A 7,905-nucleotide genomic window follows, 5' to 3' on the forward strand; every position below is an offset into this window, starting at 1 on the left:
GGGGAATTGCATGCTGTAGTTACTAACTATAAATTCAGGGAGTCTTCTAGTAAATGGCTTGTGTAGGAAATTTGTAGGCTCTGCTTTTATACTGAGAAGTAGGATTTTGTATTTTTGTAAGCAGTTTTAGACGTGCCCACGCAGTCCTTGGTGCTGTCCTGGCTTGCACCTGCCTTGTGATGAGCAAATTTAACAGAAATTAATCATCATCTTACACCATTTATATTTATTCCTCATGGACACCACGGCGGCAAGACATACCAATTGGTTCTGCAGGTGCGTTTAGTACTTCCATGGAAAAAAGTGTTTTAAGGCTTATTTTGAACACTGACAAAGGGGCAACTTGCTAGAAGTATGTACTGAGGAAAACGACCGGAGTCTCCTAGGGAAAGTGCAAGGGGTTGCACTGATTTCAATGAATTTCGATGCAATCACTAGTAAAGCTTACAAAGCCCTGACAGTTTTTACACTGAAGGGGTTTTTAAATGACTAATGAGTAACAGGCACATCCACAGTTCAGCGAAGTTAAAGGACGGCCTTCTGCTGATCTCGGGAAACTTTATTTGAGGCCTGGGAAGAGGCAGGGCCAGGGTAAAGACACAAATCTGAGGTGCACGATTGGCTGCTGCTCTATCTATATGAGGTATAAATACGAGCATTAGTTTTTCTCTTCTTATGCCTCAGACCTTTTTAACACAATTTTATTTTGACGCTGTGGTGATTGAAACACATAAGAGACACTGGGACTATAACGTTTCTTTTCCCATGGATCAAGCAATTCTTCTCCTGATTTTATTAAAATATTTATTTAAGGTAAGAAAAATATTCCCTTTTTGAAGGTGGATAGATACGCTAATTGAATGCTAAAAATTGATGGTTTGTGATTTGAACTGCTTTTCTGTCATTGTAGCAGTCACAGGGAGCTCTCATTTATTGCTACTGAGCATTCTCAGTCTTCCTTCTGTTCAAATTGTTGGAAGCTCTCTTGAGATCCGTAATCTGCTTTATTACCTGCTGCTTCTGGTTTAATGCCGTTCCCCAGAAGAAGAGATCCCAGTGTCTTTAAGTCCTAAACTAGCTCATATTGCTGTGTAAATTGTCATCTTTTGGACACTGCAGGGACGTGCACTGTGATGCTGGAAATTCAAGATTATTTTGGTACCCAATGGTATACTCTGGCTGTGCCTTTAGGAAGTGTGCTTCTGCAAGAAGTATTTCGCTTTCTGATCCAAAACTGCCATTTGTGCCTTAGCCCCTTGTGTTTAATTTGAGTGTTATTAAAAGAACCACACACATAAGAACCATGTGTATCTTTGTGCTTAATTTTCTAGTACGCTTTGCAATAGTCTTGTCCATATTTCTCTGTATTTAGTTTTTGTATGTGTAGTCTTTATTTTACATGTAGCTTAACATACTTTGCAGCAAAGGTGATTTAAAAGCTCTGTCAATTATTTGTACAAATACCACTCCATTCCTTCAGAGAAGAGAGCCATGTATTTAGGGTGGTGAAATGCTGCTGTGGTACCCAGCCTCCCAGTATATTCCTCAAGGGTGTCGAGATAGCGTCTGGTTGTGCTGGCCAGCGTTGAGCTTGAGAACGAGTGATTTTTATTGAAGCCATCGTGCAACAGTCTGTGATCCACCTTAGTGAGGGAAGTTTCCTGACAGTTTCAGAGTAGTTGAGAGTGCCTGGCTCTTAAGGATTGTGGTAGGGGGTGAAATAAAGACTTTAGCAAGTTCAGTGTCATGCCTCCAGCGGTGGAGAAAAGCAGATCCTTGGGGAGGACTGTAAGAACAGTATCATATGAGAATTACCTATACTGGGTTGGTTTCCCACCATTTGCAGCTTAAGGGCTACTTGAGACGGATGTAGTTGCAGTGCATTTTGTGAGCTTCAGTGTAGTTCTCTTCTATGAACTAGTCCAGCCTCCCTCGAAGCCCATCAGAACTTTTAGTACTTGTTTTAAGCTTTGTCAGATAAATGATTTATTTTGTGAAGAACTGCCTCTTTTTGTTTGCTTTGAATCTGGAGCATACCAGCTATGTTTCATCCTTCACAGTCTTGTACTTGAAGAGAAAATGAAAAATCAATCTCTGCTGACTTCTGGCTACTTAAGATTTTATTGACCTATGTTGTATTTCCCCTCAAGTGCCTCTTTTTCACACTGAGAAGACTACTTGAGTCATACGTTGAGAAGCAGTCGATAGCAGAAGTCAATAAGTGTTTGTTGTCTAGGTCTCCTAGCTGGTGTGTAACTAGCCTGAAAATAGATTTGAACCTTAGCTCTTTGTGGTCAATTTAATTTTTTTTTATTGCCGCAGTCTTTGGGTAAGAGCCTAAAAAGTACCGACAAAGTGCTGGCAACAAAAAGGGACATTCTAAGTCTCTCTCATCAGATATAAGTATGGTTCTGTGTACACTTAATTCTTGGGTTTAGGTCTAGGAATATGTATCTATGTACAGTAAAATAGCAGACAATATTGCTGATGGTGGAAAATTATTAAAAATGGTTAATTCAATTATTGGCAAATAAAAATTTTTTCATTATCTTTAAAAGCATATTTTGCTGCCCTTTGGGTTGTCTGGACTAGATTGCTTTCAAGGAACACAAGCCAGCTATACATCCATCAAATAAAAGCCTGCTACTTTTCCTGGAGAAGTGTTCCTTAAACACTTTTGTGTATGCCATCAATACTAGTCTAGTTATGTTAGTTAGTCCTTAGTTAAAGGAAGTTACCTTAAACGAGACTGAGTTCCAAAGTATGTTGTGTTAAAAAATAGAAAAGAACAGAGTGCTTTTGCTTTTTACGTTTTGTGTGTGTGGTAGGTTGCTTTACAGGACAGCACAAAGTAATATAATAATAAAAATCCTAATCTTGATTTTAGTGTACTAGGGCTCCTATTTGATTTTTGTTTTGTTTTTTTGAACTGTGTTTTGCGTTCATTGCTAAGTGATGGCATTTGTTTGTCATCCCAATCCATATAGAAAATAAAAATGCAACTTAAAAGACAGAACTGCAATCTTTTAGTAAATGTTATGTGATAGGAATAGGCATCACATGCCCCAGTTTGTCTGAATTTTAGAGATGTGATTCAGGTCTATATTCTGTTAGATAGAAGCAACCCATAAGTTTCTGGTTCCAAATGAAATTCAAACACAGAAGGAACCTGCTTCTCTAAAGAGCTAAGCCAAAGCCCTTCAAAGGCAGGTACAGTTATAAATAAGGTAGTGTCAAAAATACAGAAGACTTGTGTCTAGAATGAGTTGACCTCTGTAAGAAGGTGGAATGCTGAACGAATTTTGTACTGCCATGTCTAAATAGGATTGGTAGGGAGGCATTTAATGAATTATTTACTTCTTGAGGGTTGCTGTTTCTTATTCTGAGATATTCAGAAGCTGTGAAAGTGGTGCCATGTGAGAACAGGACTGAGATCTCCAGCTCCTGACTGACTGATAACTGTGATTGCAATATGTACATTGCAAGTGAAATCCCTGATCTCATTTCTAAAATGATGACAGATTTCTCTTTTCCTAGAAAGGCATATTTGGGTCAACTGATGTGGTTTGGCCACCTCTGGAGAGAGAAAGAGAAATAGAACCTGAACCTGCAGAACTTGTGAAAAATTATGAAGCCCCTGTGTTTCATACTAGTAAGGCTAGTGATACTGGTCCGTATAAAAACTGCTGCTAGCTGAGAAGTTCTAGGCAAAAGTAGTTAAAACTGACAGAATTTATTTAGTTAGAGGTACGTTTTCTGCATTTTCTACTAAGTTGGATTCATGTATGTTTCTGTTACAGGGTTCAGAGAGTCTAGACTGTGACCAAGTGAAAAAGCCTGCTAGAGCAGTTTTGATGGAGTGGACTGAATTGCGCAAAGGAGAGGATCCAGACTATTATACTGTAACACACCAGTGCACAGATGCTCTCAGTCAAAAAGTAAATTTCGTCAATCTACCTAAGCCATAAGTAGTTCCAAATGCATTTAAGCTGTAGATACCAGTAGTTAATAGTGTTGTGTGTTTGTTTAAAAAAAAATAATGTAAAATAGCAAATAAAGAGAACGTTCAGAAAAATTCTACTGAATTCTGTTATTCATGTCATTTATGTGCACTCTGTAATAGTCCTGTTGAAGCCGGTGGGACTTAATTAAGGCCCCTTGAGTATCCTGATTGAATAAGGATAGATAGGCATATGTTCAAAGTTAAGAATATGCAAGTTCTTCAAGGTACTGTGGTTAGAAGGAGTCGTCTAACTTCTGCAGGAGAGGCACAGACACTACCCTGAGATCTCTGCGTTGTTCTTATTTTGAGCACAGGTTGTTCTCGTATTTAAAGAAAATATGGGGATTTTAGTATGAAAATGTTCGTTAATAGTTTGATTTCTAAAAGGTTTTGTTTTAAATGCATTGGTTATTTTGCAGTTTATCTGCAGCCTTAATTTTGATGTGCTGCAATATAAACTACCCTTTAAAAAACTTCATAAGATCATTTATTAATTGTATTTTTATTACTGTCACTATATCCAGAAATTCTTTTAACTTGCAGAATGTAAGAAACGTTTCTAAAGTTGAACAGAAACCTGTCAGTACTACAATTCTGCTTGAGGAAAATAAGAAGTATGATATTACAATAGAATCCCTAAAAAATGGCCGAATCTTAAGTGTAAAATCATTTAAGACACGTAAGTAGAGTAGCACAAAAATATTTCGGTATCATTATAGTTAGTCTAATACTGAAGATTAAAGAAGTAGGTGTTGAAATCCTGAGCTTAGTCAGGTATTTGTATGTTTTCAGTCATGAAGAGCAGAAGTTTTATATAACTTGTTTTGTTAGTGTAACAGTTCTGCAGTATGGGACTGATGTAAAAGTTTGGGAGATTTTTAAATGTTACAGGCTTTGCTCTACTATAGCAGTTCTAGGAGAAGAGATTTACAAAAGAGGACCATTGAGAAAGTTACTTAAAGCCTGTCAATGTCATACAATGTAGGGTTGTTATTGTTTATCTTACGTAAATTAAATATATTGGTTAACTATTAAACATTGTTGACTCCGCTTTATGACAGTCCCTCTTTAAAAATTGTTAATGACTTGCTTGAAGATCTTACTGTTGTGGCTAAATGGGGCAGACTTTTAGTAAAAGAATTTGTGAGTCTAGCGACTGAATTTATGAAAACATAATTTATAGCTGTAAATCTGTGCAGGATCACAAGTCCCACCAGTTACTAGAATGAAAGAGGTTTCTAATCTTAATTTTGTTAGTTGCTTTAAAATAGTTTATAGCATTACCTTTGTACACGTTACAAGCTCATACTAGCTTTGGAATAGTCTGGGATCTGAACACAAACAACTGGGAAAAACACATAGTAAGTTGAAAACAGTGCAGCAGCCATTGACTCCGCTGAAAGTATGTTCAGCAAACTACAGAAAATAATTCATGGTTATGCTACTAAGGTGCTACCGCACTGGACACCTTTTACTTAACTGATATTCTAGCAAAGTACATACTTCTACAGTTAAACACTCCTTAAACTGTGCACTTTTATTTCTGGTTGCTTCACAGACATAAGTTTACATACCATGACAATAAAAAACAGCATGAAGTTCTTAATTTCTCAGTAAGACATTTTCTGTTTTGACACTACTTTTCTTACCCTACTGTGTGTATCCCTCATCACCTCTTAAAAGAAAAAAAAATATTGATGCAATAAAACTTTGCCCTAATTATTCCCTTTTGGTAAAGACAGTATTTATTTTTTCTTGGTCTACCAGGTGGAATTTCAGAAAATGACATCAAAACATTTGTGACAGCTACTACAGTTTCTTTTAATTGGAGTACAATGACCAAAGAATTTTCAGTTTCAGTTTCACTGAATGATACTTCTCAGATTATAAAAAACCCCAGTGGATTCTTTGTATGGAATAATTTGACACCTGCCACTTTATATACATTTACATTTATATTTGAACAATTACATCTGGAATTTATGAATGTGTCCCAGTCCGTGGATGTTCAAGCTGAAACAGGTATATATTAGAGTTTGTTGTAGTCACAGTGAATGCAAGGAAGCACTGTGTATTTTCTAGAAGAGTTAAGAGTAAATTGTAGAAAGCCTGTATTCCATTTTACCATTTTTAATAGATGTGGATTATTTCTTTTCTAGAAAGCTGAAATAAATTGGATGTTAATGACATAGAAAGGTTATTTATAATTAATACTTCTGCATAGTTTTAGGAGCAGGAATTCAAATTTGTATGTGCAAGTATTTTAAGCTAACTACATTTTTTGCAGTCTAAAATAGAGTCAAGTGAATCTTGAGGTTTAGCACTGTATTTTCTTGAGTATAGAGATAAAATTTGCTATATGATTTCAATGAAAAGGCAGGGAAAATCATGAATTTGACAGGGATTTGGAACACTTCTTGTCAGTGTTCAAAGTGATAGTTTTGCACTGCTGAGTGGCTAACTTAACTGCACTGTTTTGTTAGAAGTGCTTTGATGGAGGCCAGATTCTGAGAATGTTATGTCTTCTTGTGTAGCTTCATTTCTTTAAATGTGCTACTCTGCTAATGCAACTTACAATCTTTAAAATTAGGAACATAAAAGAAAAGATATAGGTTCAAACGCAATGGAATAATTATTTTCCTAAACTTGAAACTATTAAAAAGGAACAATTTGTTAACTTCAAATTTAAAATTTAAAAAGTGAACCATCAGAAACTAAGCTTAAAGAACAATTTTTTTCCTAAAGTAGGATAAAAATTAATGGATCTCTTTTTTTTTTTCCTTCAGTGGGTTGTAGTTGATACACTTCTAATTCAGTCAATCAGATTTTTCAAGACCCTCAGGATTTTGAAGGAGAGTTGATTCATAATTATTGAATTTTTGGGTGTTTGCTATTGTGAATTAATTTAATGCTATCTTTATCAAAATGTCTGTGTAATTATAAAAAACCTTGAGCTGTACCACTGCCGTGAATGATCGAGAACATCTTTAAAATCCTGTCCTTGTTCACCTCTAGGCACCTGTTCCCAAGGGTGGGTGGCATTCCAAAGCAGCTGCTATCAAATGGGTAAGGAGAGCAGGCCATGGAAGGTGGCACAACAAATCTGTGAAACATCTTCACCAGGGGCGCATCTTCTTGACATAGAGAGTGAAGAAGAACATAGTTTTATTTCGTCTTATCTCCAGACAATTAGTCAACTAATCATGTTATGGACGGGTCTTAATGACCTAAAGGTCAGTTTGTTTTATCTTCTGTGCTATTACATATATAGAAGCAGGAGAATTTTGAAATATAGAGGCCAATTCTTTGGAATCAAAAACACTGCGCAGTAAATTGGTTGTTTTTATGTTTTTAGCAGTTATAAGAGGAATCATTATTTCTTCCTACTTAGAAATACTGAAAATATTTAGCAGTCTGTAGTTGGGAAAAAAAAGACATAGTTTATATATAACCTGCTTAATTTTTCTTTTTTTTTTTTTTTTTTTTTGTGAGTACTTCACAGGGATATTGTTTTGCCTGTAGGTGGTGCTGCATTACCAGATTTTGAACCTCAGTCTCTACGTGTGTTACTATGGATAGCAAAGTCTGGGGTTGGCTTTCTCAGTTTTGTTTCTGAAATGTTGAGTGTTGAGCTTAGCAAGGTCTGTCCAGTATGGATGGATGCTGGATAGCCAGTGGAAGAAGGGAGTGGACCGAGATATTTCTTCTTAAAAGTTTCCTGTTACTCATATTTGGGATATGAATGTTCTTAACGCCAACTCTTTTTATGAAATGACTCACTGCGGTGTGGTGCATGATTTGGGAACAGCTACAGAGATACATAAAAGTACTGGGAAAGCTCTCAGAAAGATGGAGGCACTCTGCCAGGAATGTGGGGGGATCCAGTCTTCCTGTGATTAGGC

Source organism: Larus michahellis, chromosome 1 (assembly GCF_964199755.1).
Source record: "Larus michahellis chromosome 1, bLarMic1.1, whole genome shotgun sequence".
Taxonomy (NCBI): domain Eukaryota; kingdom Metazoa; phylum Chordata; class Aves; order Charadriiformes; family Laridae; genus Larus; species Larus michahellis.